The sequence below is a fragment of the Rana temporaria genome, chromosome 5 (assembly GCF_905171775.1).
Source record: "Rana temporaria chromosome 5, aRanTem1.1, whole genome shotgun sequence".
Classification (NCBI taxonomy): Eukaryota; Metazoa; Chordata; class Amphibia; order Anura; family Ranidae; genus Rana; species Rana temporaria.
In genome coordinates this window covers 356338833-356366539 of record NC_053493.1, presented here as the reverse complement: position 1 = coordinate 356366539, position 27707 = coordinate 356338833, and the positions used below count along the sequence as shown (strand labels likewise).

Below are 27707 nucleotides of genomic sequence, written 5' to 3'. Positions count from 1 at the left end.
ATTTGTTGGTGTTTCCATCTTCTTTTGGTGCTTGTAAAAATGGAGGCTTGTGTTTCCTGGTCCACGCTCAGATCTCTCTCCAAGATCACTGTCTTCATAAAAACAGAAATGGAGGTTATATGGTGCTATGACCAAGGCCACCATCCCACCCAGATCATTAGAAGCTTGCTAAAAAATTATACTTGTTGATATTTCATTTGGGCGTATGCTGGACAATAAAAATCAATGCATAGCTGTGTGGGTTTTATGCAGCTGCTTGCCCAAGAGCAATACCAGCGCACTTTTATATCTTCCGATATTTAAACATGGAAAAGTGCTGCAAAACATAAGAGCTATTCATAGTTGAAGGACTTTGATTAAGAGGCATTTGTATATAATATTTATAGGTTTTGGGATTCATGAATGTTGACTTGCCTAACTTTGGTAAAAAGCTTCAGTACTGTATAATTAAAATTTTCACATTCTATTAAAGGACCACTTGAAAGTTTGCAGTGGTTGAAAAACAATAGTTGCAATATTTTATTGCATTTAGCCAAACACCTGATATCAAGTAAGCTTGAAATATTTTAAACTGTATCAACATTTAGGAAATGGAATATCTATTCAATTATATATATATCTATGTATATTTTTTTAATGATCCTTTGATAATTTATCTGACTGTAACACATTCCTGGTTGGTGGTTTGTTCATTGAGCGCTAATCCATGTTTACATCTGGTGCGAATAATAATCCCCTGCTCATGTGACAAAGCATACGGCCGGTTTTTGAGTTATGACATATACATTCTTGCTTTTATGATGGTGGAAATGGTTTACACATTGCCATACGGCAAAACTCTTTTTAATCTTAACCTTTAAAGGAGTGGAAATAGATTGTAATGGACACAATACTGGTTAGTCCACCTGTCCTCTCTTTAAAGTTCCAATCAAAGGAAATCTCAGTTGTTTTAAACATTTATTTAAAGTGATTGTAAATGATCATCTTATAAAACAACCTATTCAGTTTAAAATGTAAATGAAAAGGTAAAACATTTGTGTATAGATAAAAAAAAACATTATACTGTAAATACATTTTTTCCCTTTTATAGAAGTGATCACATTCCCTCTGTTCTCAGCTGCATAAGAGCTGAGGGGGGGGGGGGGGGTTGTGAGAAGCAGCAGCACACCGAGCTTCCCAGTGAATAGCTGTGCAGGGGGGGTGTCAGGACAAGTGTGCTCTCCTGCTTAGTATGGTCAGTTTTCAATAGGAAGACAAAGACTGTCAGGAACACCAGGGATTTCACACAAAAGAAGCAATACAAAGAGAACAGGATACTTTTTCGTACATGGTACAGCAGCCACATATCCCCGAATTTAAAATGCTGGGGTAACAAACTCTTTAAGTCATTAGTAAGTCAGAATCCTAAATCTGTAGTATCTGTGTTCAATATCAATGGATCAGTTATTTTATCTCCAGTCGTTATTTTATCTCATGATAATTTTCTCCTTAAAAAATGTACAGTTCACCAACAAAAATAAAGCTTACATGAAGAATTGTTATTATCTCCCACGTCACAGACATTTAAATGTTCCCTTCTGTTTGGAGGGAAGGTGAGATTTTTAAACAGGTATTTGTTGATCATTTAACCGCTTGCCAACCAGTCGCCGCAGTTATATGGCGGCAGGTCAGCTGCGCGAGATCACGTAACATTACGTCATCTTGCGAATCAGCCAATAGGGGTGCATGTAATTTTTATAGCGATCAGTGCTATAAAAATGCCAATGGTTCCAAAAATGTCCGAAGTGTCCACCATAAGGTCGCAGTACCGATAAAAATCGCTGATCGCCGCCATTACTAGAATTTTTTTTTTTTATAAAAATGCCATTAAACTATGCCCTATTTTGTAGACGCTATAACTTTTGCGCAAACCAATCAATAAATACTTATTGTGTTTTTTTTTACAAAAAATATGTAGCAGAATACGTATCGGCCTAAACTGAGGAAACAAATTGTTTTTTTTATATATTTTTGGGGGATATTTATTATAGCAAAAAGTAAAAAATATTCATTTTTTTTAAAATTGTCGCTCTATTTTTGTTTATAGCGCAAAAAATAAAAACCGCAGAGGTGATCAAATACCACCAAAAGAAAGCTCAATTTGTGGGAAAAAAAGGACGCCAATTTTGTTCGGAAGCCACGTCGCAGGACCACGCAATTGTCAGTTAAAGCGACGCAGTGCCGAATCGCAAAAAGTGGCCCGCCCGGTCATTGACCAGCAATATGGTCTGGGGCTGAAGTGGGTAAAATATAGGAAAAAAGAAAATGGCATAACTTGAGTATTTGACACCCTGAGAGGTGGCAACACTCCCCTCTGCTATACGGAAACGAGAATAATAATGAACATGAAACACGAACTGTGAAAATTGTAGCGTCACCATTTAGTAGTTGTCAGTGCAAAAGTGTGCTCTTACATTGCTGGTCAATGGAAAAATAACCCCTCATATCGGTGTTTAGTGCAAAAAGGAATATGCCTTTACATCGGTGATCAGCATAGAATTGACCCCCAACACTCAATAGGAATGCCTAGTTACATTGGTGGTTATGATAGGTGGGAAATCAATCTTCCACTGGTCACTGCTCAAGGAACCCCTAGCAACTATGTAAGAACCTTAGGGCTTAACATTTCCCTAATTGAGAAAGTCTGTACTAGTGATTCAAATAGCATAAAAAAGATAGTTGGTGAGGTTGAAAAAAGACACAAATCAATCAAGTCCAACCTGTGTGGGTACTTTGGGCCAAATTCTCAAAAGAGATACGCAGGCGGAACTGCTGTTCAGCCTGCGTATCCCTGTGCCTATCTTTGGAACTGATCCTCAGAATCAGTTTTCCAAAGATAGGCAGAAGATCCGACATCTGTAAGAGACTTACACTGTCGGATCTTAGGATGCAGTACCGCATCCGCCGCTGGGGGCATTTTGAGTCGAAATGCCGCTTTGCGTATGCAAATGAGGACTTAGGCAGATCCACAAAGCTTTTTAGCTTTGTGTTTTCTGCGTAAGTCACGTTTTGCATGCGTAAAATTAGGGATGCTTTTACAAGGTGTAAACTAGTAACACCTTGTAAAAACATACCTTTTTTTCGATCGCCACATTTTTTTTTAAATTTCAAATTTTATTTTTCGCCGCGTAACTTTTTTTTTTCCCGACGCAACTTTATTGTCCCGTCGCAATCCACAAAGCCCGACGTAACGTAATATTGCGCGCTGCCTGTCGGGAAAAATGACGTCACACGCATGCGCAGAACGTCCGGCGCGAGAGCGCGCCTCATTTAAATTGTCATCGCCCCCTGGATGAGAAGACCGCCTTGCGACGGAGGCACTTAGGTTACACAGCCGAAAATTTCTAGGTAAGTGCTTTGTGGATCGGGCACTTAGGTAGAAATTTTCCGCCAGTGTAACTTAACTGCTAAAAGTTAAGTTAGGCAGGTTTTTTGAGGATTTGCCCCTTTATGTTTATATTACATTGTATATCCTTGTATGTTGTGGTCGTTAAGGTGCCTATCTAATAGTTTATTTTAAATTATCAATGCTCCCCGCTGAAACCACTGCTTGTGGAAGAGAATTCCACATCCTTACCGCTCTAACAGTAAAGAACCCTCTACGCAGTTTAAGCTTAAACTGCTTCTCTTCTAATTTTAGCGAATAGCCACGTGTCTTTTTAAATTTAAATAAAAAGGGATGTGATGTAAAATGTTGTCTATTATATACGGAACATGCAATGAGGCGGGTACAGCTAGCTGAGAAATAAGGGGCTGTGGCGATGCACTGCGCCCCCTGTAGTTTACACTAACCTTCCACTATGACAGCCATTTTCAACCAGGGTTTCGTGGAATCCAAGGGTTTCTTCAAAGATTGCTGGAGGTTCCTTGAATTGTTGCTGATTGACCTTCTATTTGATGGTGCCTGCGTAGTTCTGGGGTCAAGCACAACTTGGCAGGGTCAGCTGCATGAACTCAATGATCTTTTGGGCTGTCTGTAAGGGTGACATTATGACCACCACTGTAAGTGAAGCATTCATTCCAAAGGAAGGGGCATTTTATCTACGGATCACAGAGGATTTGCTTTTTGCAAGGGTTCCCTGAGACCTGAAATGTATGTCAAGAGTCCCTCCACAGTAGAAAGGTTGAGAAAGGCTGTGCTATGAGTTATCCTGTGTGCCTTTGTCTGTACTTTGGTTACACAGAAAACAAAAACATATTGCAGTCCCAGATATCAGTCCAGGGTTTACAGGAAAGACTGAATTTCCTCGTGCAAACGTTTCCATTCATAGCCCCGTCTGATTTATCTCTTTCTGTTCTGGGATGGAGAAGTGGTCTACGGCAGCCTTAATGGGCTGCGCCCCACACAGAGCTCTGAGAATAATGTAACTGCGCTGGCTGATCCCAGGTCAGTATGATGCGTGAAATCAATTTATTTGAATCTCTTTGCCTCTATAGGAATTTGGCTGTTTGCCAGTTGTTTTCATTTAATGTCCTTTGTGTTGAACACAGACAAGCAGAATTGCTTTTGTGTTTTTTTTTTTTTCTTCGCTCCTCCGACGGTTCTTCGAGACCACATTATACTTAGTGATCTCTGAGATGTGAAGGGAATGGATTTTTCTATTGCTTTTAAAAATTCTGATGAAATTAGATTGCAAATGAATACATGGATAAATTATTAGCCAATTTACAATTCACAAATCATTTTACTGTGTTACTGGGAATAACAGAAATGGCTGGAGGGCATGGCAAAAGGTTCGGCTATTTTCTGGATATGTTTTCAGGTAGGGAAGGGCTGTATAATATGTTTTGCATTGTTCCCATCAATCTGCAGGCACCACGCTGACATCACTGTGCATTCTATAATAGGTAATATGACAACACCCATATCCATTTACCGGTCAGGGGAGCCTCCGAAAACAAATTGGCACCTATCCAATAAACAGCGGAAAGAGCAATGATGTGCACAAACCCATGGCAACCAATCAGAACGTATCTTCCTGCTGTTTTGTGTGGGCTGATTAGTGAAAGCTAATTTCTGATTGGATGCCATTAATTACCATCTTTTACATTATGGCATTTTGAAATGCCCTCTCCTAAGTTGAGAGTATAAATACATTTTTAAGAATTAGAACACAATGTTTTGTTTTTTTAATGAACCTTTACTTGGATTTCAAAGAAAACTCATACAGGAACAACATCAAAGAGCTATGAGTTTAAAATGGAGCTGTGGGATTAGCAAAAAATGTCTAATTACATTTGTCCTGTGTATTCTTACTTGAATCTTGGCATGCTTTGTGTATTTCTTCCAGATCTGTGCAGTTATTTGGTGTGTAATTTTGCCTCTGTGTAGGAGCTTCCTGTAATAAAGACTTATCACTGCTGCTCTCTCCTTGGGCAGAGTGACTGGTCTTGTTTCCGCTCCTTCCTATAGTTTTCTGCAGGCAGTCAATAGGGGGTGGGGTCTTCTGGTTCGTCCCTCCCACAGCTCTGCCCTCTGCACATTTGTGCAGTAATTTGGTGTGTAATTTTGTCTCTGTGTAGGAGCTTCCTGTAATAAAGACTTATCACTGCTGCTCTCTCCTTGGGCAGAGTGACTGGTCTTGTCTCCACCCCTTCCTATAGTTTTCTGCAGGCAGCCAATAGTGGGTGGGGTCTTCCGGGTCCCTCCCACAGCTCTGCCCTCTGCACATTTGTGCAGTAATTTGGTGTGTAATTTTGTCTCTGTGTAGGAGCTTCCTGTAAGGCCTCATACACACGACCGAGAAACTCAAAGGGGGAAACACATCGTTTTGCTCGTCGAGTTCCTTGTGAAGCCGTCGAGAAACTCGACAAGCCAATTTTCTCCATTCCTGTCAAGGAAATAGAGAACATGCTTTATTTTTGGCTCGTCGAGTTTCTCGACAGTTTCCTCAACGAAAATGTACACACGACCGGTTTCCTCGGCAAAAAAATATCTCCCAGCAAGTTTCTTGCTAGTTTTTGCTGAGAAACTCGGTTGTGTGTACGAGGCCTAATAAAGACTTATTACTGCTGCTCTCTCCTTGGGCAGAGTGACTGGTCTTGTCTCCGCCCCTTCCTATAGTTTTCTGCAGGCAGCCAATAGTGGGTGGGGTCTTCTTGGTCCCTCCCACAGCTCTGCCCTCTGCACAGGCTATGTACAACACAATGATGATGTCACTGCTACATTTTCACACAAAGTGGATTTATATCCTTTGTGGCTATTGAGAAATAGTTTTTATGTTCAGAGTTCAGCTTTAATAATAGCATTGATTGCAGTTCTAACGGTGAAAATTAAGTGCAGTTTAAAGAGAATGAATTCAAATACATGAAAGTGAAATGCATGTTGATGAGCATTGTAGTATATGCGTGTTAACTCAATGCATAGATATGAATGGACCTTCATTTCTACACCAGATATAGAGAAGGCATAGGTGTAAAATATATATATATATATATATATATATATATATATATATATATATATATATATATATATATATATATATATATATATATTAGGGCAATGGACAGTGTTGGCAGAGCAGTGGACGTAGGGCAGTCGTTTATTTTTTATATATTTTTTATTATTACTTTTTTTTCAAATTTTGTCTTTTTTACAATATTTTTTTTTTACTATAATTTTTTTATTATTGTTTTATACAAAAAAATAAAAAATTAGGAGCCCCACTATGGGGCTTTGGTGAAATATCAGGGGTCTAAAAAGAAACCCTTTATGTCTCACTTTGAGACAGAGAAATGGACTGAGGACAGAGATTCTCCAGTCCCTGTCTCTGCAGCCAAGCAAGGGGAATCTGTCCAGCACAGGGTGATTAGGGTGCACCCTGTGTGCACGCCTATGAGAGAAGGCCATTGGCTATAGCAGTCTTTTTAAAACACTTTAACATGGAGGAATCCTAGAAAAAAATTCCCAGTCTCAGGGAACCCCTGGTAGAATATAGCTCATAGTACATTAGTGTGATGATCAATGGGAAGAGTGGGGTTGATTTACTAAAACAGGGAAATGCAGCTCTGCATATAAACAAACCGTTTTTTTGTCATAGCTTAATTGAGCAAGCTGAAGTTACAGTAGAAGGTGATTGGCTACCATGCACATCTGCACCAAATTGTGCACTCTCCAGTTTTAGTAAATCAACCCCACAGCTCCTTATACTTGTGGTCATTGGGGAGAATCCCACCCTTATAAATAAGTGGTTACTTATCTGAGAAGCAGAAATTGCTCAAGGAACCCCTAGACACCTCTGGAGGAACCCTAGTTTAGAAAGGATGAGCTATAGGATGCATCGTAAGCAGGGGCGGACTAACAACTCATGGGGCCCCCCCGGCAATAAAAGATTATGGGGCCCCCGGGCATACAGATGGCCACCAAGCCAGGAGGCAGTACAAAGGCTAAAATATCTGGATTTTCACATCAAAAGCATGTCGGTTTTGGACATATCAGGGACAGATGTAAAAAAAAACACAGATTTTTACATACTGTCCCTGGTTTTACTGAGCCTGGCAACCCTGATGGGGCCCCCGAGTGGCATGGGGCCCTCGGACAGTGCCCGAGAGCCTCGATGGTCAGTCCGCCCCTGATCGTAAGGCACTCCAATGGCATTTAGTCTTACTTTATTCTGCACCAATAGAATGGATTTGATTGGTTAAGGTCGAGACTTTTCATTCTGCAAAGTGAACACTGATAAATAAGGTGTTTAGTTTAACCAACCAATCATGTGTTAGAAAGAAATGCAATTTGTCTTACATTTCCCTTGCACATGATTTGTATTCGAAGTAAATACTATCATTGACTTTGCATGATGAACGGCCTCTACTGCTTTAGTAAATCAAACTCAGAATAGATTAAATGTGATGGCATGTTGCTGTTTTGATTTCTTAGTAGTAAAGGTAATATTAAAATAAAAGAAATATGTTTGATGTAAATAGAATCAAACAGGATGAAAAATGATCCATGATATCAATAAAAGCCGTCCTTTATTGTAGGATAAATGGTTGCAGAGAATATATTGCAGACGCTGTATTATTATAGATGATTGTCTGTTCAGTCTTTTCTCCTTGTCCCCATTGTATACAAGGGCTGGAGACACTGTGGAGATCAGCATGCTGCTTCCAGTTTATTCTGCATCTTCTCTATGTCACTGTCAGTGTATGACAAGTCCAGATCACACAGTCCAGGACCAGCCTGGCCTGCACATGTTTCAGTGGAGTGCTGAAACAGCACTGAGCTCTGTGGGGAATTACAGCTCATAAACAAGACTGTCTCTGATAATCTAGAGCCATATGGTTCCCCTACACTAAACCCATTTCACATATCCATCCAGGCACACTGCAAAACAACGCCACTGATTGCAAATGTGCTCAGGATCTGCATACTGCTGACTTTTACATGGGGACCCTGAGGGGATGCGTTTAACCCCTTCCCGACTGCGAGCGCCAAACACACAGGCTGGGGGCCGGAGACCAGCAGAGCACAATAGGCAAACAGTACATACAGATATACAACATAGGGAGGAGATTCATAGGGAGGAGATAGATAAATAGATAGATAGATAGACAAACATGGTAAATACAGAAGGAGACTAGAAATTAGATGGATAGAGAGATATGATAGATAGAAATACAGAATGAAAATTTAGACATTTAAAGAAAGGTATGTGATAGAGACAAATGAAAAAAAGAAAATAAAGAGACAGAAATTAGATAGAGAGATATATGATAGATATATAGAAAGATCGACACAGTAAATAAGAATAGGACAGAAATGAGATAGTTAGAAATAGATATATATGAGAGAGAGAGAGAGATTTATAGATAGGTAAATAGAGACAGACAGACATGATAGATAGAGAGAGAGATGGAGAGATGGATAGATAGATAGATAGATAGATAGATAGATAGATAGATAGATAGATAGATTAAATACAGAAAGAAAAAGAAACAACATAAACATTTATAGAAGAATTTAATAGAGAAATAATAGATAAAGATAGATAGATAGATAGATAGATAGATAGATAGATAGATAGATAGATAGATAGACATAGAGACAGGCAGACAGATATTGCAGACAGCGGGAGGGCTAGAGAGAGAGCGCAAGAGATTGAGAAATAGATAAATACAGAAAGAGAAAGAAATTAGATAAACATTTATAGAAGAATTTGATAGAGAAAAGATAGATAGATAGATAGATAGATAGATAGGATAGATAAATGAAGTAGATGATTATAGAGGAATATGATATATACAAAAATAAATAGAAAGAAAGAGAATATGTAGATTGATAAATAGAGTGAATACAGTAAATACAGAAAGAGAAAGAAATGAGGAAAGAAAGGAGGAAAAACGAAAAGAGGGAAGAAGCAACGAAAGGAGGAATGAAAAGAGCAAAGAAAGAAAGAAAGAAAGAAAGAAAGAAAGAAGGGAAAAGGGAAGGAAAGAGGGAAAGTAGGAAAAAAGGGGAAAGAGAAAGAAAGAAAGAAAGAAAGAAAGAAAGAAAGAAAGAAAGAAAGAAAGAAAGAAAGAAAGAAGGGAAAAGGGAAGGAAAGAGGGAAAGTAGGAAAAAAGGGGAAAGAGAAAGAAAGAAAGAAAGAAAGAAAGAAAGAAAGAAAGAAAGAAAGAAAGAAAGAAAGAAAGAAGGGAAAAGGGAAGGAAAGAGGGAAAGTAGGAAAAAAGGGGAAAGAGAAAGAAAGAAAGAAAGAAAGAAAGAAAGAAAGAAAGGAGGAAAGAAAGAAAGTTAGAAGGAAAGAAGTAAAGAAAGAATGAAATAAAGAAAGGAGGAAAGAAAGAATGAAATAAAGAAAGGAGGAAAGGAAGGAGGAAAGAAAAAAAGGTAAAAGGAAAGAAGAAAAGAAAGAAAGAAAGTTAGAAGGCAAGAAAGAAGGAAAGGAATGATGAAAGAAAGAAGAAAGGAAGGAGGAAAGAAAGAAAGAAGGAAAAAAGGAAAGAAAGGAGGAAAGAAAGAAGGAAAGAAAGAGGGAAAGAAGGAAAAGAATAGCCATTTGGATAAACTTGTATATACAATATCTTACAGTTGAGCATGAAATCTCGATAAAAGAGGGGGCAGTTCATGATATGACATATACAGTGTACAGGGTTATGAAGACACTTGTCACATACAAAACATGTACGATGCCCTCCATACATCTGAGGGAGGTGACCGTGCTGCTCTGTGTTAGTACATAGAAATCTACATGACATCCACACATCCAGCTGAGTGTGCCTCGTATGTTTTCTAATAAAGAAGTGTTTCTATGAAATGATTGCTTGCGAGTGAGAGAGCAGAAGGCATTATCAGTGAGCATTTGTTTCCAGGGGCTGGCCAGGATGGGGTGGGTGGGGGATGTGCAGCGGCAGGCTGTTCTTGCGGAAGCTGATAGGCAGAATATTGGAGCCGAGGCACCGGGGTCAGATCCATGCACGCTTCCTTGTTATAATTACCCGCAGAGCAAAACATCTCCTCACAGGGTGTGTGAACGGGCTGTATCTTGGGCTGCAGATCACACATCCTGCCGGTCTGTGACAGCGGCCTATCTGTGCACTGCCTGTGTTCCTTCCATTCACAGAGCCCATTGTGTGCAGCAGGGTTGGGTCAGGAACTGGCCGCTCTCCCTCTCCTCCTGCACTGCTGACAGACACACTTTTTGCTCATACCTTGGCCTATGCCCAGTGGCTGTGCAGGATCAGTCAGGACAACAAGGGACTAGGAAAGGAAAGGCAATACAAGTACCGAGTCTGGAAGTTTAATTTCCACCAAGAGCAATGGCTAAGAGGACTGGAGCCACCATTCACATTCCACCTGTCATTTGTCTCAGGTTATAATATAAAAACAAGACACCTTCTTCAGTATACAGGCCCAGACCTGCAGAAAACCCCAATAAATCTGGTGGGTAAGATGAAAGGGAAGTGGTGCCGGCCTGTGTCATTATATCAAGTGTAATAATAACAGAAATGATACATTTCCCTCAGAAGTAAAATAAACTTAAACTAGTAAAGCGCTGCACAAACTGTTGGCTCTATATAAATCCTGTATAATAATAATAGTAGAACTGAAGGCAAACATTGAAAAAAGGGAGGGTTATAACCCCCTCTTACTCCAAACACCCACAGGAGACCAGTCCATTGACTTGTGTGCCGGGATACATGGAAGGAGGCTGTAGACGAGTGACACTTTGGGTCTCAGGCTGGTTGCAGTATAAAGTGAAAGTATATTTCATACATAACAATGGAAGCACTTGGAGGACAGCAAGGTGGAAGCTTTACATACCTGTCAAGAACAGTAGTGCAGGATTTGAGGTAGCATAGGGTATTGAGATACCTGAAGAGGTCGTTAATCGACTGCGGCGGGCTCGCGTTGGTTCGGGAATCGTCGTAAATGCTCATTTACATAATCTACGCCGGCCTCATTGGAAGCGCCACCTAGCGGTAAGCCAAAACATTGCAATCTAAGATAGGACGGCGCAAGCCGTCCTATCTTAGATATGTTTAAGTGTATCTCTGTTAGAGAATACACTTAAACATAGGTCGGCTTAGATTCAGAGTTAGGTCGGCTTATCTGTAGATAAGCCGGCCTAACTCTTTGTGAATCTACCTACTTGTACCTACAGATAAGCCTATAATAAAGCTTACCTGTAGGTACTGTAAATATCTTCTAAACCTGCACGGTTTAGGAGATATTTACCATATACGCTTGTGCCAACGTCATCAGCGCATGCACACTAAAGAAACGTTCGTGCCGTTTATAAAGGGCCTGTGCCATGACGTCATCATAGCTCCGGCCAATCACAGCACTGAAGCCCGCAAACCCAGAAATACATGTCGCCAGTCACAGTGGTGTTCGGGACCGCTGAAACCGCTTCGATCACAGGTAAGTATTTCATAATGAGCTAGTATGCGATGCATTTGAAGCACGTGTGGCATACGCCTTCTGCTGCGTTTAGTACTGCATTTGCAGTGCATTTTTTCTATACATTTTAGGACTTGGCTTTCTTGGCTTAAAGGGGCGAAGTGCATTTGCATTTGTAGTGCGTTCCCTGCATTTATGGTGCAGAAAAATGCAGCATGCTCTACTTTTTTTTTAACTGTGCTGAACTGCACTGCAATGATGGTAACTGTGGCCATAGGATTACCTTGATTTTGGGCTTTCTATGCAGTTCAAAATGCAGCCAACTGCATTTGGTGTGAAAGGGCCCTAATGCCGCATACACACGATCGGTTTTGGATGGGAATTCCGACTATGTGTATGCTCCATCTGACTTTTTCTGTCGGAATTTCCGCCAGCAAAAGTTCAAGAGCAGGTTCTCTATTTTCCAGACGGAAAAGATTCCTAGCGGAAAAAACGTTCGTCTGTATGGAATTCCGACGCGCAAAAAAACACGCATGCCTAAAATTAAGCAGAAGAGCCGAACTGCCTATTGAACTTCATTGATCTCGGCTCGTCGTACGTGTTGTACGTCACCGCGTTCTTGATGGGCGGAATTAGGTGTGACCGTGTGTATGCAAGACAAGCTTGAGTGGAATTCCGTCGGAATAAACATGCAAGGTTTTTCCAACGGGAAAACCGATCGTGTGTACGCGGCATTAGAGTTTTTTTCTTCCGTACAGATACTTAAAGCAACCAATAATATTTACGATAACTATTGGCCAATGAATTAAAAGATGAGTTCTGATTGGTTGAGTATGTTTGTGAATTTGTCTGCTTTCTTTGTTTTTTTGTTTTGTTTTTTTTTCTAGCCTCATCCAATGCATCAATTTTATTACTTAGTATTTTTTTCAGTGAAGGCAAGAGTGGCATTTAAATAGTGGTCATTTATTTTATTCTCCTCACTTATCTCTAGTTCCAACTGATAAATCACTTCAACTGTGAGCGCAGATTCCTATCACTGCTCAGTAGCTCCACCTGGCGGATCCTAGGACTAACTGCATCAGCATGAAAATTCATTGCATTCCACACATACCAACTATGAGTAAGCAGGGTGCATCCTGGTGACAAGTGAGGAAGAAATAAGGTTAAACCAAACACCCTTCCAGCAAGTACCTCCTTCCTCCATATGTTCATTTTAAGAGCAGCAAGTATATACACCGGGGTCTCGATTAACTATGATTGGCGGTTGTAGAGGAATAGGAATTGTTGCGCCTTACACTTGATTTTTGGGCATTGTATTTAAAATAAGTTATTACGGCGCAATGCCTATAGTTTATTAGGCACATAGTTGAAGGTTTATAAATTGTGCAGTTTTTAATTATTATATATATTTTAAATAATCTATTATTATTTGAAATATTTCTTGTTCAAAAGGTTCTATTGAAGGTTTTGCATATACTGTAGTAGGAAGAAAAAGAGCGCAGAATATAAATATATTTATATTCAATTTTTATTTTAATTTCTCAACATAAATCACAGTGCCAAAATGAACTGGAAAGAACGCTTCTTCAGCCCAAAGGCACCAGCTCAGGCTATGGTTGGGTTGGACTATATGGTTGGGTACACTTGGTCAGATTTCAGAACATGATTCACCATGTTAGTATCTGATGACTTCTTTACTTAATCTTAACCTTCTGGTGTTAAAGCTGAACTCATGCAAGCAGCTTAATGCACACATAATAAAATACATATATCTGATCTGCCTTACCTGACAAAAGGGTTGTCATTACGTTTAGCTTGAGTTGTGTTTCAGGCTTCCTCGCCAGATTGTATAGCCAAGTCCCTGAAAGCGTGCAGATTTGACAGTCAAAAGGCATCACCTCTCATTTCTGAGCTCAACCTGCTTTATCTTCCTGTAAGCAAACTGCCAGTGTTAGACTGATAACACTGTGCCTGGCAATAGAACCAGACTGGTCACAAGCCCCCCCCCCCCCCCCCAATAGGCTTTAATTGATTACAGGTATTTATAAAGCAGCAACTATTTATGCACAATATATACTATTCACATCTGGCAATAGCAGAGCATTGCATTTTTAGCCTTTGGACCAGCACCATTGCTTTGAATGGGCTGCTGTCTGCTTTAAAATTGCGCCAAAGTAGCTCCTGTACCTTTTTTTGGAGCCAACTTTGCCACGTTTTTGGAAAGAGCAGCTTTGGGTGTTTTGGGTGCATTTTGGCATGCCACAAAATGTTTGTTTCTTTTGTACGCCAAATGTTTTTCTGTGAATTTACTAGAATCGCAGACAGAAACATGCAATTCTTCCAGCCAGGGCCGGGACAAGGGGTGGGCAGAAGGGTCAGCTGCCCTGGGAAAAGCCTGTATTGTAGAGATGGGGAAGCCACAAGTACTTTCTACTACAAGGCTGACAGAAGTAGTGACAGCAGATCAATACTTTTGTCAGCCCAGCGCTGGAAGTGGCAGGGAAAGGGGGAGAGAGCTGGGAAGAGGTGCAAGCTGTGCTTTCTCTCCCCCTCCTTCTCCTAAGTGTGTACATAATGATAAGGGGGGGTGTAATTTGGAACCTTTGCCCTGGATGATTTTGTCCTGGCACTGCTCCCAGCAGTTCTACAATGCCCAGGTGGGAATGGGGCATCAGTCCCTGCCTGCCCTCCAGAAGCTTGCAATTCAAGGTTCTTATCTCACATGCACACAATAAACTGGGGACCAATATAGACAGGAGCCAACTAACCCACCAGCTTGTCTTTGCACTGTGGTAAGGAACCCAGGCAAGCACAGGGAGAACATGAAGGGGGAGGTTTACTAAAAGAGGTGCAGCAGTGCATAGGAAACAATACGCTTCCCGGTTTTATTGTCAAAGCTTAATTGAACAAGCTGAAGTTAGAAGCTGATTGGTTACTATGCACAGCTGCCCCAGCTTCTTTGTGCACCAGTTTTAGCAAATCTCCCCCGCAAAATTCAAGTGGACAGTGTACTAACCAGGATTTGAACCAGAGATCCCAATGCTGCAAGACAAAAATGCTAAGCCACTGTTCTGCCCAAGTGCACCAGCTTCCAACTTTGAGAAAGAGTTGAAAATGTCTGTGAATTTAACCCTTGATGATTGGCTTATCCCTAATTAGTACCTCCTATTGAGTACTTCCTTCCTCTCAGTTCCATCATTGCATCTGCTTCTGACCCTTTCTACATATATATATATATTTATAAAAGCTATTGATCAATGGAGTGATGATTCCACTGATGACTTGACAAGAGAAGGGGGTTTATTTACTCAGAATTTGGTGCAGCTGTGCATGGTAGCCAATCAGCTTTTAACTTCAGCTTGTTCAATGAAGCTTTGACAAAAAAAAAAAAAAACCTGGAAGCTGATTGGTTTCTATGCAGAGCTGCACCAGATTTTGCACTCTCCAGTTTTAGTAAAATCAACCCCAAGATGTCCAAACCGGTTCGCTCAGTACTATGAACTCTGATGGCGTTGCTGCCTTTGCAAACCCTATAGCTGCAGCACTATCAATGAGAAAGGAATTAGGAACCCTCATTGTGTCTATTTTTAATTTCAAGTCTATGTGAAAGAAATTTATAGACCTATCCTATTGTCTTCATAATAATAACACCAGTCATGGTTGTCCTGATTAGCATTTATTGTTGCAAGCGGACAAGTCGAAAACGTGAAATTGGTATGTCATGAATAGCTCAACACAGCTCGAGAGCCCTGTAATGGAGCCCGTAGTGAGACGAGGGGTGGGCATGGAGGGGAAGCTGTCCAGATGGCAGCCAGCAGACAGCAAAGCTGCAGGTTTTTGTCCCTGCTGATGAGAGGAGGGGAAGGTTCACTGGAGCATATGCAATCACCCTCGCATTTTAACAAAACTAACTCACCATCACTCACAACCAAGAGGGGCTGACATTAAAACAATAGCTTTTCAATAAAATGTTAAGAGACCTTGTGCAATGAATTTAGTTGAATTTTAATACCTCTGTCCCTGTCTTTTTTTTTTTGCCTGGAAGAATCGCCGTACTGAAGACTGTTTGCTGCTCTGTCTGTTCAGTTAATGCCGCCTAGGAGAAGGCAGAGTGAATAGACAATCCTATTTTATTTCATAGACTGTTTGCAATTCATTGGGATTCTATGCAAAGCCACCTGTTCTCTTAACTGATAGATTAATTTATATGCGGCAGACATAGGCAGATAGAAGCTTGTGTATATTTGCTACCAGACCTTTTCTCCCAAGTGGATGAGAATTATGACCCGAGTCAAATATTTGTTTGGTGTTCTTTTAATGCCATATATAGTTTCATTATATAACACGTGGGCATTCACTTCACCCAACAGCAGTAATTTAGGAACCTTCTCTTTATACCCGGTGTATATATACACATATGTAATGGGATTAAAATTCTGACCAAATAATTATGGGACCTTTAGGTGACTTCAGGGTTTATTTACTTAACCTGGAGAGTACAAACTCTGGTGCAGCTCTGCATAGAAACCAATCAGTTTCCAGGTTGTATTGCCAAAGGATAATTGAACAAGCTGAAGCTAGAAGCTGATTGGCTACCATGCACAGCTGCACCAGATTTTGCACTCTCTAGTGTGTTAAACAGGACCATGGGAAATTGGAAGAAATGGTTGTTTATATGTTCAACATTTTAAAGGAAGCCACCACTGTTCTCTACTGTCTATAGTCCTATTGGCTGGTTCACTCTTAAGCCTCATACACACGATCGAACTTCCATCAGACAAACCTGTGGATTTTTGTCCAAAGGACGTTGTCTGTGAACTTGAACGTTTTCAGCCAACATACACCAAACCACATGGTTTTTCAGCTCTTTATCGCCACCCTTTGGGCAACTTCTGCTATTGGTGTCTGATGGTTAGCATGTGTGTTTGTACTTTGGATTTTAGTCCGATGGATTTGTCGGACAATTTGAGAGCATGCACAACCATTTGTCCGATGGAGCATACAGATGGTCGGGTTATGCGACAAAACATGTCCGTTGGACAATTATTGTCGGAATATCCGATCATGTGTACGGGCCTTAAAAGTGGTTGTAAACCCTTACACACCACTTTTCACTACAGGTAAGCCTACGATAAGGCTTAGCTGTAGGTACCGTGAATATCTCCTAAACATGCATCATTTAGGAGATATTCACTGTATCAGCATGTGCCAACGTCATCGGCAAATGCGCACTGAAGAAAAGGTTCACTCGTGCCGTTTTTTCAGCTGCATGCACAGGAGTGACGTCATCTCAAGATCTAAGGACCCAGGCAGAAAATTGTCTAAATTACCCAATCAAATGCAGCCAGTTTTCAGGTATTCTGACAGGCGTGGGTGCCCAGCATTGTTCTCTGCTCTCTATGTCTATGAATGAACTTACAGGATGTTCATCAATGGATGGAGTAGCTCGTACTTGCAACCACAATATATGCATACGTTTAAGCCATATAAACAATGGCAAATGTTCAACAACACCGAGGGCTCGTTCACATCATGAGATGCACCCGAGCGCACTGTTTGGCAAGTTCCTGCACTTCACATCTTAAGGCAGCCCATTCTTTTCAGTGAGCTGCCCCGTGCACGTGAAACATGCACAAAAAGGTTCAGGCGCGATTTTTAAAATCACGTCTCACCAAACCGCATGGTACTGCGTTACCATGCGTTTTGGCAACTGTGAACGCATGCTCAATTAATGAATTAATGGCACCCACATGCATCTGCAGAAGGCAGCATATTCCTTTGTGGTGCAGGAAAACATGTGTGCACCTGGTATGAAGTAGCTCTGAAACAAACTTGGTACCAAATCATGTTTGTACTGAAATGTGTTAGAGGCTCACATGTTTATAACGTTATAGCAGACCATGCAACTGCCATAGGATCCCACAACAATGTACCAGTTTGCAAGTAGTTCCTTGTTACTAGAGATGGGTTTTGGCGTATTCGAAACCCCAAGTGCCCGATCCCGCCAGGAAGCCGACACTGTACACAAGTAATCACAGGCAGTGAGATATTTCCTGATTAGTCGTGTGCAGTGCCAGCTTCCTGGTGGGATCGGGCACGTGGGGTTTCTGACACGCCCGAGCCCATTCCTACTCATTACATAGATGTGTGTTATATGGAGCAACAGCTTATGTCTGGTTGAAAATAACTTGTGTTGTTGGTCAATGGTCGACCATTGTTTTAGCCAAGTTGTGTGTATAGAGGTACGATCTTTCCTGAGAAATGTCCCTACCACCGTCCAGGAGGCCATCCAAAATATTATCACTTTTGGGTGCCCTTACCGCCTTTTGAATGAGTGTTATTTAATTTTTTTCCTATTTTTTTTTTAAATATTGGTTCTTTTAATTGATTTATCTAAATATTGTACACCTTCATTACAAAAAAACACTAGCTAGAGCACAAACCATTCCTCTCTGCACCACAGCAATGATAATAATGAATGTTTTAAGGCGTGTGAATTGATTGCTTTTACTGGCGTGAAGTTAGGGCATCCAACACAGCTCTACCCACCCATATCGCTCCCCCCATTAGGTGGGTTTGCCCTATCAGTGGGATACTTTAGGAAAACACTAATAGCCTCCAGCTAGGTGGAAAATTTGAGAGGCTGAAAGAGAACCTTAGACAAATTTGAATTTGAAAGACCTGCAATTGCACATACTTCTACGTTCCCCAAAGAGATTGCTTTCTAATGTGCCAGCCACAATTGGTAGCCACTGGTCTGAGAGGAAAACTGGAGCAGAATGTGGACACCAGCAAATCCGCCCATCCAAGCTGGTTTGTCTCCGACTCCCAGCGCCCACCCTAAGAAGACGGTCTATTGACCATTCATCAATGCTACTTGGCCGATCATTGAGTTCCGCCTACTCTTTCAGTTTATCAAGTCTTGCACATAGAAAGGCAAGAATAAAAAAGGCTTCATTCAGCTTTGTTAAAGCCAACAAGGAGTAAAAGTCGCCATTTGAACCCTTTCTGGCCCTGTTTTTTTCCTTTCTCTCTGTTAATGCAGCCCTGCATTGAAGATCGCCTTTTATTTGCTAGGTTAGAATATTTAAAACTATTATTTCTCTTGAAGATAATAGCTGGTGGCAGGCCAGAGCAGATGGGAAAGGGGTGTTTTTGGTCGGGTGTATTGCTTTCAATTAGGATCAGTCAGGTGTCAGCTTCTTTTGAATGCACTCACTTAATACCCACTGTGTGAAGTCATGAATTCTCTATGCATCACCATAGAGGAGCTTATAAGTAGGGGGGAACTTAGCGAGAGCCTCAGCAGACACACCATATCTTGGTTTATTCCTGGTCAGCGTTGGCGTCTCTGGCTTCCAGATGCATTTTTATAGCATCTTAAACCATGTTGGTAAGTTCAGTTTACAGATCTGTCCAGTCCAGGACGTCTATTTGTATCAGCTTAGCACTTGGCTCTAGTAAATGTGTTCATTAGAAAGCTCTTAAGATGTGTATCAACTAGTCTCTTGGTACCTGCCCCTTTACACGTTTATTAAGCCTGCTATGTCCTGCATTGTGTTCTATCTTAACTGCTAATCTTCCATCCAGCTCTGTTATTTGGTGTCTTAATGCTTTGCCTATTTGGCCTTGTATATCACTTTTTTTGTTTTTTTTAATGATGCAAAATGTTATTTTAGCTGTATTCAAAAAAGGCGCACATCTAAAGAAATATGTATTCAGGGAGAGCTGCCAACAACGCTGAAATCTGCAACTATTAAATAATGAGGAAAAGTGAGCTTGCAGCTGGCTTCTAGACAGGGGAAAAGACTGAAAGATATTCAGATGCTCCGGTATCCTGTCAACCCTTTTCTACAACCAGCTTCAAGGTGACAATCCCCAGGGATCCTGCTTCTGTTGACATGGATCAATTTAAAGTGGCAATTACGCTAGTCAGATAACGACTTTAAAAGGCTTTTTTTTTCACAAGGAAAGGATGTATAATCGCACAGCACATGGGAGCTGAATTTTAAGTTGGGGGAACCGTGCAATTTATTTTTTTTTATTCATCCATATTATTATTATTTTTTTATTTATATATTTTTTTATCTTGTATCTGCTTTAAGGGCTTTAACTGGTTGTAGTTCCTTTTTTACATGGTTAGAATTATACCTTTTGCCCGACACTCTTAACACATTTTTTTTTTTTTAATCAATATCTTGAAACTTGAAATCTTTACCAGCTAATGTAGCCTGAGTTAAGAATCCAGCACAAGGCTCAATTCCCAACGTCTTGGCTGCGTTTACATTTGCAGAGCTCCCAACTGTCCCTGATTTTTAACAAAGTTCCTCTAGGGTTGCCACGTCATCCCTTTAAACCTGAACACATATTAATTACACAGGTTCTGAGGCTAATTAAGGTGGTAATTAAACTCACTTGGTGCCTTATCTTATCTGCAATAAATTAGCCTCAGAACCTGTGTAATTCATATATTTTTGGGTTTAAAGCAATGAGGTAGCAACCCTACTCTCCTCATGTGTTCCTCATTGTGGTCTGATCTATATAATTGTATATAAAATGCACTTTTTATCTTTCAATAAGTCTTTCCCAGTGCTAAACCTTTCATCCAATTGCTCCATTTGTAAATTTTAAAAGGCAATATAGTAGTACAGAATAGTAGTGGTTAAAATATAAGCATTTATGGGTTTAACTAATCATTTTTTTTTATTATTATTATTATTATTATTATTATTATTTTCCTTGAAGGGAGTGTGGCAGGGGGTGTGTATCCTATGCCTACATACTTTTGCTAATAGGTGCCCCTCATTCTCAGCTCAAAAAGTTGGGAGGTATGCATTTGGTTGCTCTGAAAGCGTACAAAGAACTGTTTTTTTTTTTTCATCTTCAGAAACACTGCAAAACACATCACGTGCTTGCGGTGTCATTATTTCCTAATGGCAAAATGCGCATTGTCAACATTTGGCATCCAAGCTTCTTTGGTGCTTTTCTCACACATAGGGCAGCTTGAATGGGCAAATTAAAGCGTGGATCTAACTGCAGAAAGTTGATTTTTGGGTGAACTCCCACTTTAACCAAAGGATGCATTGAATGGGCTGCCCTATGTGTGATGATCACAAAATGCACAGCAAAAACTCTGACTCAAGCCCCATACACACTATCAGTTTTCCTTCAGGTTTACCAAAACCATGTAGTACAAGGACCTGCCTGATTGCATTCAAATTGAAACGCTTAAGGTTTGACCTCATATTAGATGGTTTTGGTAAACCTGAAGAGAAAACCATCAGGAAAACTTCAGTGTTAAAACTTGGCACACAAGTTTCTTTGGTGCGTTTTATTGTACATAGGGCAGCCCATTCACTTGAATGGACAAACATGCTAAAGAAGCTCAATAGAATGGTCTCCCCTTTGGGCAATGAGCAAACAATGTGCAAAAAAACGAGAGCGAGAACACAAATAAGGCCTAAAACAAGGGTGAGAATCATTATTTTGAGCATGTGACTGTCATTATCAAATATCTTTGGACGCTAAAAAGTAACTGTCGAGCTTTGAGAATCAAGCATAAGGACTTAGGCAAGCCATACACGTAGCAAATCTCTTTCCTTCAATCATGCCTGCCCATACATGGTTTGAATCTCAGCTGGTTGCTGCTGAACTGTCTGAGAATCAAGCATTTATTGGCCAGCCTTAGGGCTCATTGACGCTATCTGCAAAGATCAATGCTGGTTTGACCCATAGAAAGCCATTGTTTTCTATGTGAGCAGTTCACAGCACAATGTTGTAGCGCGTTGCGTAAAAATGTAGCTTAAAGGAAGTGTTGTTCTGTAACACTTCAATATATATCTTGGGGGAGAAAATAAAGTACCGCCCCTACACAATAGACACCAGTATGCACATGTTTTTGCGTGTGGGCTGGTCCACTTAAAGAGGATGTAAAGCCACTCTCATCCTTTCCAAACTCCTGCCACAGTGCTGATATAAGGATATAGATGCCTCCTGCATGTATCTTCACCTGTCAAATGTCTCCCCTCTGTCTGTTATAAGAACTGAAAAACTGCAGATTCTGTGGTTGGATCTGTTGTCTGGAGTTCTGTGGGTGGAGTCGTCATGTCAGTAGACTGCCCTGCCCTCCTTTACACTCCCCTTCTCAACATGCATTTTTTCCTATGTATTCCTTACACTGCATTCTGCTATGATCACTAACATCCAGTCAAAATACAGAAAAGTAACCACATGACTTCAGAAAAGGAGTGGGGGTGGGAATTAAAAATGAATGCCTGTCTGAAGCTAGTGCATGAGATATAGAAATAACCTGTCACTCACAGCAAGGGGGCGGAACGGACTAAGGTTTTTCTCTGTAAGTCCGTTTTATTTCACTGAACAATAAAAAGAGGATTGCTCAGAGCTGGATTAACTCTGTGTGGCAAGACTGAGCACAGATGATAGGAAATCTTATACTATACATTGTGACAAACAAATAAATAAAAACATTTTGGGTTTACATCCACAAGGAAATGGTAAACTGAAAGCCCATGTTGCATAATCAGATGGCATTGACAAATCTCTGCTATAAAATACTCAGAACACGCATACAAATATAGAACATTATATAGTAGTCTATGTATCACTCTTAATTTAGTTCAAGAAGTATGGGGTTATAAAAAATAAAAAAAACACCCTTCCGTACATGCCTCTATCCACAGCTAACATTGATGATTGTGTAACTGCTGATCGCTCTGACTATCAGTCACCGCTTTTGGCTTTGCCCCTCCAGGGATCACTGCAGTATCGGGCTGAGAAAGGGCGGGCGCAGCTGACTCTGAGAGGTGGAGCCAACTATCAATCATCTGACAGCTGGGAGGTTCCCAACAATATTGTCAAGATCCTTCTAAAGTCTGGAGCGGCTCTGCCTCGTGAGCTGACCGGATCACTAGTGTTAGGCAGCATTATACAGAGCAGTAGCGGTTTGCGAGTAACCCAATAGTGAGCAGATGTATCACTATACACTTTACAATCTGCCCGTACAATATTTGTGCAATCCTCTTAGGCCCCATACACACGATAGAATCCATCCGCTGAAAAATCCCAGCGAATGGGTTTCAGCGGATAGATCCTACGGTGTGTACACTCCAGCGGATCTGTTTCCGCGGATATTTATCCCCTGGGATGGATTCCAGCAGATCAAATATTTGCTGACATGCTAAACAAATCTATCCGCTGGAATCCATCCCAACGGATGGATCCGCTGGTCTGTATAGACTCACCGGATCCATCCGTCCGAAGGGATCCCCCGCATGCGTCGTAATGATTCGACGCATGCGTGGAATTCCTTATATGACAGCGTCGCGCACGTCGCCGCGTCATAATCGCGGCGACGGCGCGACACGTCATCGCCAGAGGATTTCGGCGCGGATTTCAATGCGATGGTGAGTACACTCCATCGCAGAGAAATCCGCTGAAATCCTTGAGAGGATTTATCTGCGGAAACGGTCCGCTGGACCGTATTCGCGGATAAATCCTCTCATGTGTATGGGGCCTCAGACTTAGGACCTGCTTAAATTAAAATAAGTAAAATCTATCTTTTGGTTTACATTGAATAAGTGTTCATCTTTCAGCTTATAATTTTTTTGTTATACAGTGGAACCTTGGATTACTAGCATAATCCATTCCAGGAGAATGCTCGTAATCCAAAGCACTCGCATATCAAAGCGAGTTTCCCCATAGAAGTCAATGGAAACTAAAATAATCTGTTCCACATTGACTTCTATGGCATGCAATATCGCATGTGGCCAGAGGTGGGGGGGGGTGCCGGAGAGCCTCTGTAATACTCGGAAAGGCTCGGGGACAGCTTGGCTGAACTCGGAAAACCTTGTGAATGCTCAGGAACTGAGTACTTCCGAGTTTTTCCGAGTATTTTCTGACAGCTCCGATCAGCTTCGGCGCCCCCGCACCTCAGGCCAAATGCGGTACTGTACACCGCTGTGGCTTGAATCCTGATCATTTTGCAAGACTACACTCGCAAACCAAGTCAGGATTTAAAAAAAAAAGTGCTTGTATTGCGAAACGCTCGTTAACCGCGTTATTCGGAATCCAAGGTTTCACTGTACTTTTATGTGTACTGTACGTCATATCTACCATTTCATGCTGACAAATCGCAACCTAATGCTGACCATGCACTAGACGAAAACGTGTTAAAAAATCTGTAATTTAGAACATTCGTTGGTTTTCCTCCCAAGTACTGGGCACAAATAGAAATGTAATTCTCAGAGCCGAAAAATCGAAAGAAACAGGTTGGAAAATTCTGTCAAACAAACGATAAATTGAAAGGTTAACGTGTTTGCAATGGACATATGAGACAAAACGAACGACAAACTGATTCATTTATGTCCATTGAACTATTTATCGATCAAAATTCGGTCATTACATGAAAGCACTATCATTTGCTCTTACGACTGAGTGTTTGTTATTCGAAAAACGAGTTTGAGTGATTTTTTTGTATAGTGTATGGCCAGCATTTTTCTTTTGGGGGTTGGGGAGCGACATCGATGTATTGCTGTATATGAATGACACTTCCTATTAGCGTTGTTGGCCTCCATTTTCATTCATTCTGTATGGATGACCTTTGTGTACATTGGACATTTATCTGCACCTCGCACGTAAGAAATCTGATCTTGGTAAGCTGACCATACACTATTTAATCAGATTGTACAATCTTCTTTAGATACAACAACTATGCAGTGAAAAGGCGTGTCTGATTTAATGCAAATTGAATAGATTGTTTAGGTTTGTCCACTTATGTGTGTTTAGGTGTTCACACCCATGCGATCCGATTCCTGTCCGAATTCACAGTCCGCACTGCAATCTGCAAACTAATCTGGGGGTGTCATTAACTTTGTATTTTCACCCACAGTGGTTCAAAGAGGCTTGTGTGAACTCCCTGCGAGGGAAATGCGATGCGGGAATCAGCTCTGGGATTGCGCTGGTTCCCGCAATGCATATGTTTGAACTTAGGCTAATACTCACTGTGGAACCAAAGGGGTTAATCCTCTGCCGTGTGTAAAAAGGGCTGTTTGATCCTGTCTTTAAATGGTCATTTGTAATCTCCATTGGAAGCCTGTGTGACAGAGTGACAATGAGGAGTACAATTAGGAGAAAGGGACAGAGTGTTGTCACCCTAAAAACAGGAAGTGCCTGAACAAAAGCTACATTACATCTAAGCATTGCATTTACATGTTAAAGTATTACTAAACCCACAACAGTAAAATCAGTGTGTATATGCAGTAAAGCATGCTTGTTATACTCACTGTGGAACCTAAGGGGTTAATCCTCTGCATTGTGTAAAAGGCTGTTTGATCCTGTCCTCTCTGATCCTCCCCTTCTACTGTCCCCAATCTATCTGCTGATAGTACATAGCCTTGGAGGCACTCTGCACATGCTCAGTTTGGTGTGTATTGCTAGAGTTTTTTTTTTTCTTTTCTTGGGAGGGAGCATGTAAAGCTTTCACCAGACACTGATAGAAGTCACAAAACTTCTATATACTGCCGATGAGAAAAGGTATTTAGCAGTTTATATTTATTAAAATAATTGCATTTCCATGTTCTATGTACTGTGGGAGAACAGATATAGTGAATGCAGGGTCCTGGGTTTTTTATTATTATTATATTGGATTTTTATAGCACCAACAGTTTGCACAGCAGTTACAATACAATTTGGTACAAGAGGAATCAGAGGGTCCTGCTCTTTTAGTAACCAAAACATTTAAATTTAGGCCTGGTTAGGTGGCAAGAATGCGATGTTGAGCTCTGTTTTTTTCCACTCCCTATCTGCCCCTGACACCTTGCAATAGGTTGATGGGAGAAGTGGCACCTTGCAGAGGGATGGTGGGGAGCAGTGACACCTTGCAATAGGTTGATGGGAGAAGTGGCACCTTGCAGAGGGATGGTGGGGAGCAGTGACACCTTGCAATAGGTTGATGGGAGAAGTGGCACCTTGCAGAGGGATGGTGGGGAGCAGTGACAACTTGCAGAGGAATGGTGGGGAGCAGTGACAACTTGCAGAGGGATGGTGGGGAGCAGTGACAACTTGCAGAGGGATGGTGGGGAGCAGTGACAACTTGCAGAGAGATGGTGGGGAGCAGTGACAACTTGCAGAGGGATGGTGGGGTGCAGTGACAACTTGCAGAGGGATGGTGTGGAGCAGTGACAACTTGCAGAGGAATGGTGGGGAGCAGTGACAACTTGCAGAGGAATGGTGGGGAGCAGTGACAACTTGCAGAGGAATGGTGGGGAGCAGTGACAACTTGCAGAGGGATGGTGGAGAGCAGTGACACCTTGCAGAGGGTTGGTGGAGAGCAGTGGCACCTTGCAGAGGGTTGATGGGAAGCAGTGACACCTTGCAGAGGGATGGTGGGGAGCAGTGACAACTTGCAGAGGGATGGTGGGGTGCAGTGACAACTTGCAGAGGGATGGTGGGGAGCAATGACACCTTGCAGAAGGTTGGGGGGAGCAGTGACAACTTGCAGAGGGATGGTGGGGGGCAGTGACATTTTGCAGAAGGATGGTGGGGAGCAGTGACACCTTGCAGATGATTGGTGGGGAGCAGTGACACCTTGCAGATGGTTGGTTGGGAGCAGTGACACCTTGCAGAGGGTTGGTGGGGGGGGGGGGGCAGTGACACCTTGCAGAGGGATGGTGGGGAGCAGTGACACCTTGCAGATGGTTGGTGGGGAGCAGTGACACCTTGCAGATGGTTGGTGGGGAGCAGTGACACCTTGCAGAGGGTTGGTGGGGGGGGGCAGTGACACCTTGCAGAGGGATGGTGGGGAGCAGTGACATCTTTCAGATGGATTGTGGGGGGTAGTAACACCTTGTAGAGGGTTGGGGGAGCAGTGACACCTTTCAGATGGATGGTGGGGGTAGTAACACCTTTCAGATGGATGGTGGGGGCAGTAACACCTTTCAGATGGATGGTGGGGGGCAGTAACACCTTGCAGAGGGTTGAGGGGAGCAGTAACACCTTTCAGATGAATGGTGGGGGGCAGTAACACCTTGCAGAGGGTTGAGGGGAGCAGTAACACCTTTCAGATGAATGGTGGGGGGCAGTAACACCTTGCAGAGGGTTGAGGGGAGCAGTGACACCTTTCAGATGGATGGTAGGGGGCAGTAACACCTTGCAGAGGGTTGGGGGGAGCAGTGACACCTTTCAGATGGATGGTGGGGGGCAGTAACACCTTGCAGAGGGTTGAGGGGAGCAGTTACACCTTTCAGATGGATGGTGGGGGCAGTAACACCTTTCAGATGGATGGTGGGGGGCAGTAACACCTTTCAGATGGATGGTGGGGGCAGTAACACCTTTCAGATGGATGGTGGGGGGCAGTAACACCTTGCAGAGGGTTGGGGGGAGCAGTTACACCTTTCAGATGGATGGTAGGGGGCAGTAACGCCTTTCAGATGAATGGTGGGGGGCAGTAACACCTTGCAGGGGGTTGGAGGGAGCACTGACACCTTTCAGATGGATGGTGGGGGGCAGTAACTCCTTGCAGAGGGTGGCTGCTTCTTCTGCATGCTTTGTGTGCATCCTCCATGCAGCTGTCAGTGAGCAGACTCCTTGTACTGAACCTGCTGTGTACAGCCCATTATCCGGAGCTGTGCTCTCAGTAGACGGAGGAGGAAGCCAGGCAGGAGGAGGGGACGCCGTGTAAACCCATAGATATCATTAGCCGGCGGTATACAAGTGTCTGGGTGACATCAGATAACACAGCGCAGCAGCCCGACAATTGACTTCACAAGGCACGGAGCGACCATTGAGAGGAGGAAGAGCTGGAATGATG

General features: G+C 42.0%; 1 protein-coding gene across 3 annotated transcripts in view; it reads left to right on the top strand.

Moving 5' to 3' along the window:
- RUNX1T1 (RUNX1 partner transcriptional co-repressor 1) overlaps nt 1-27707 on the top strand; it is a 195636-nt gene that overhangs the window by 44686 nt on the left and 123243 nt on the right. For 2 of the 3 annotated variants that reach the window (XM_040354625.1, XM_040354623.1), the window contains exon 1: nt 27428-27707. This exon is cut by the window's right edge. The exons of the other annotated variant lie outside the window; for it this stretch is intronic. The gene's annotated coding sequence lies outside the window, so the exon portion shown is untranslated. Of the gene's footprint in view, nt 1-27427 lie in introns of those variants that run through there. 3 annotated transcript variants of the gene reach the window in all.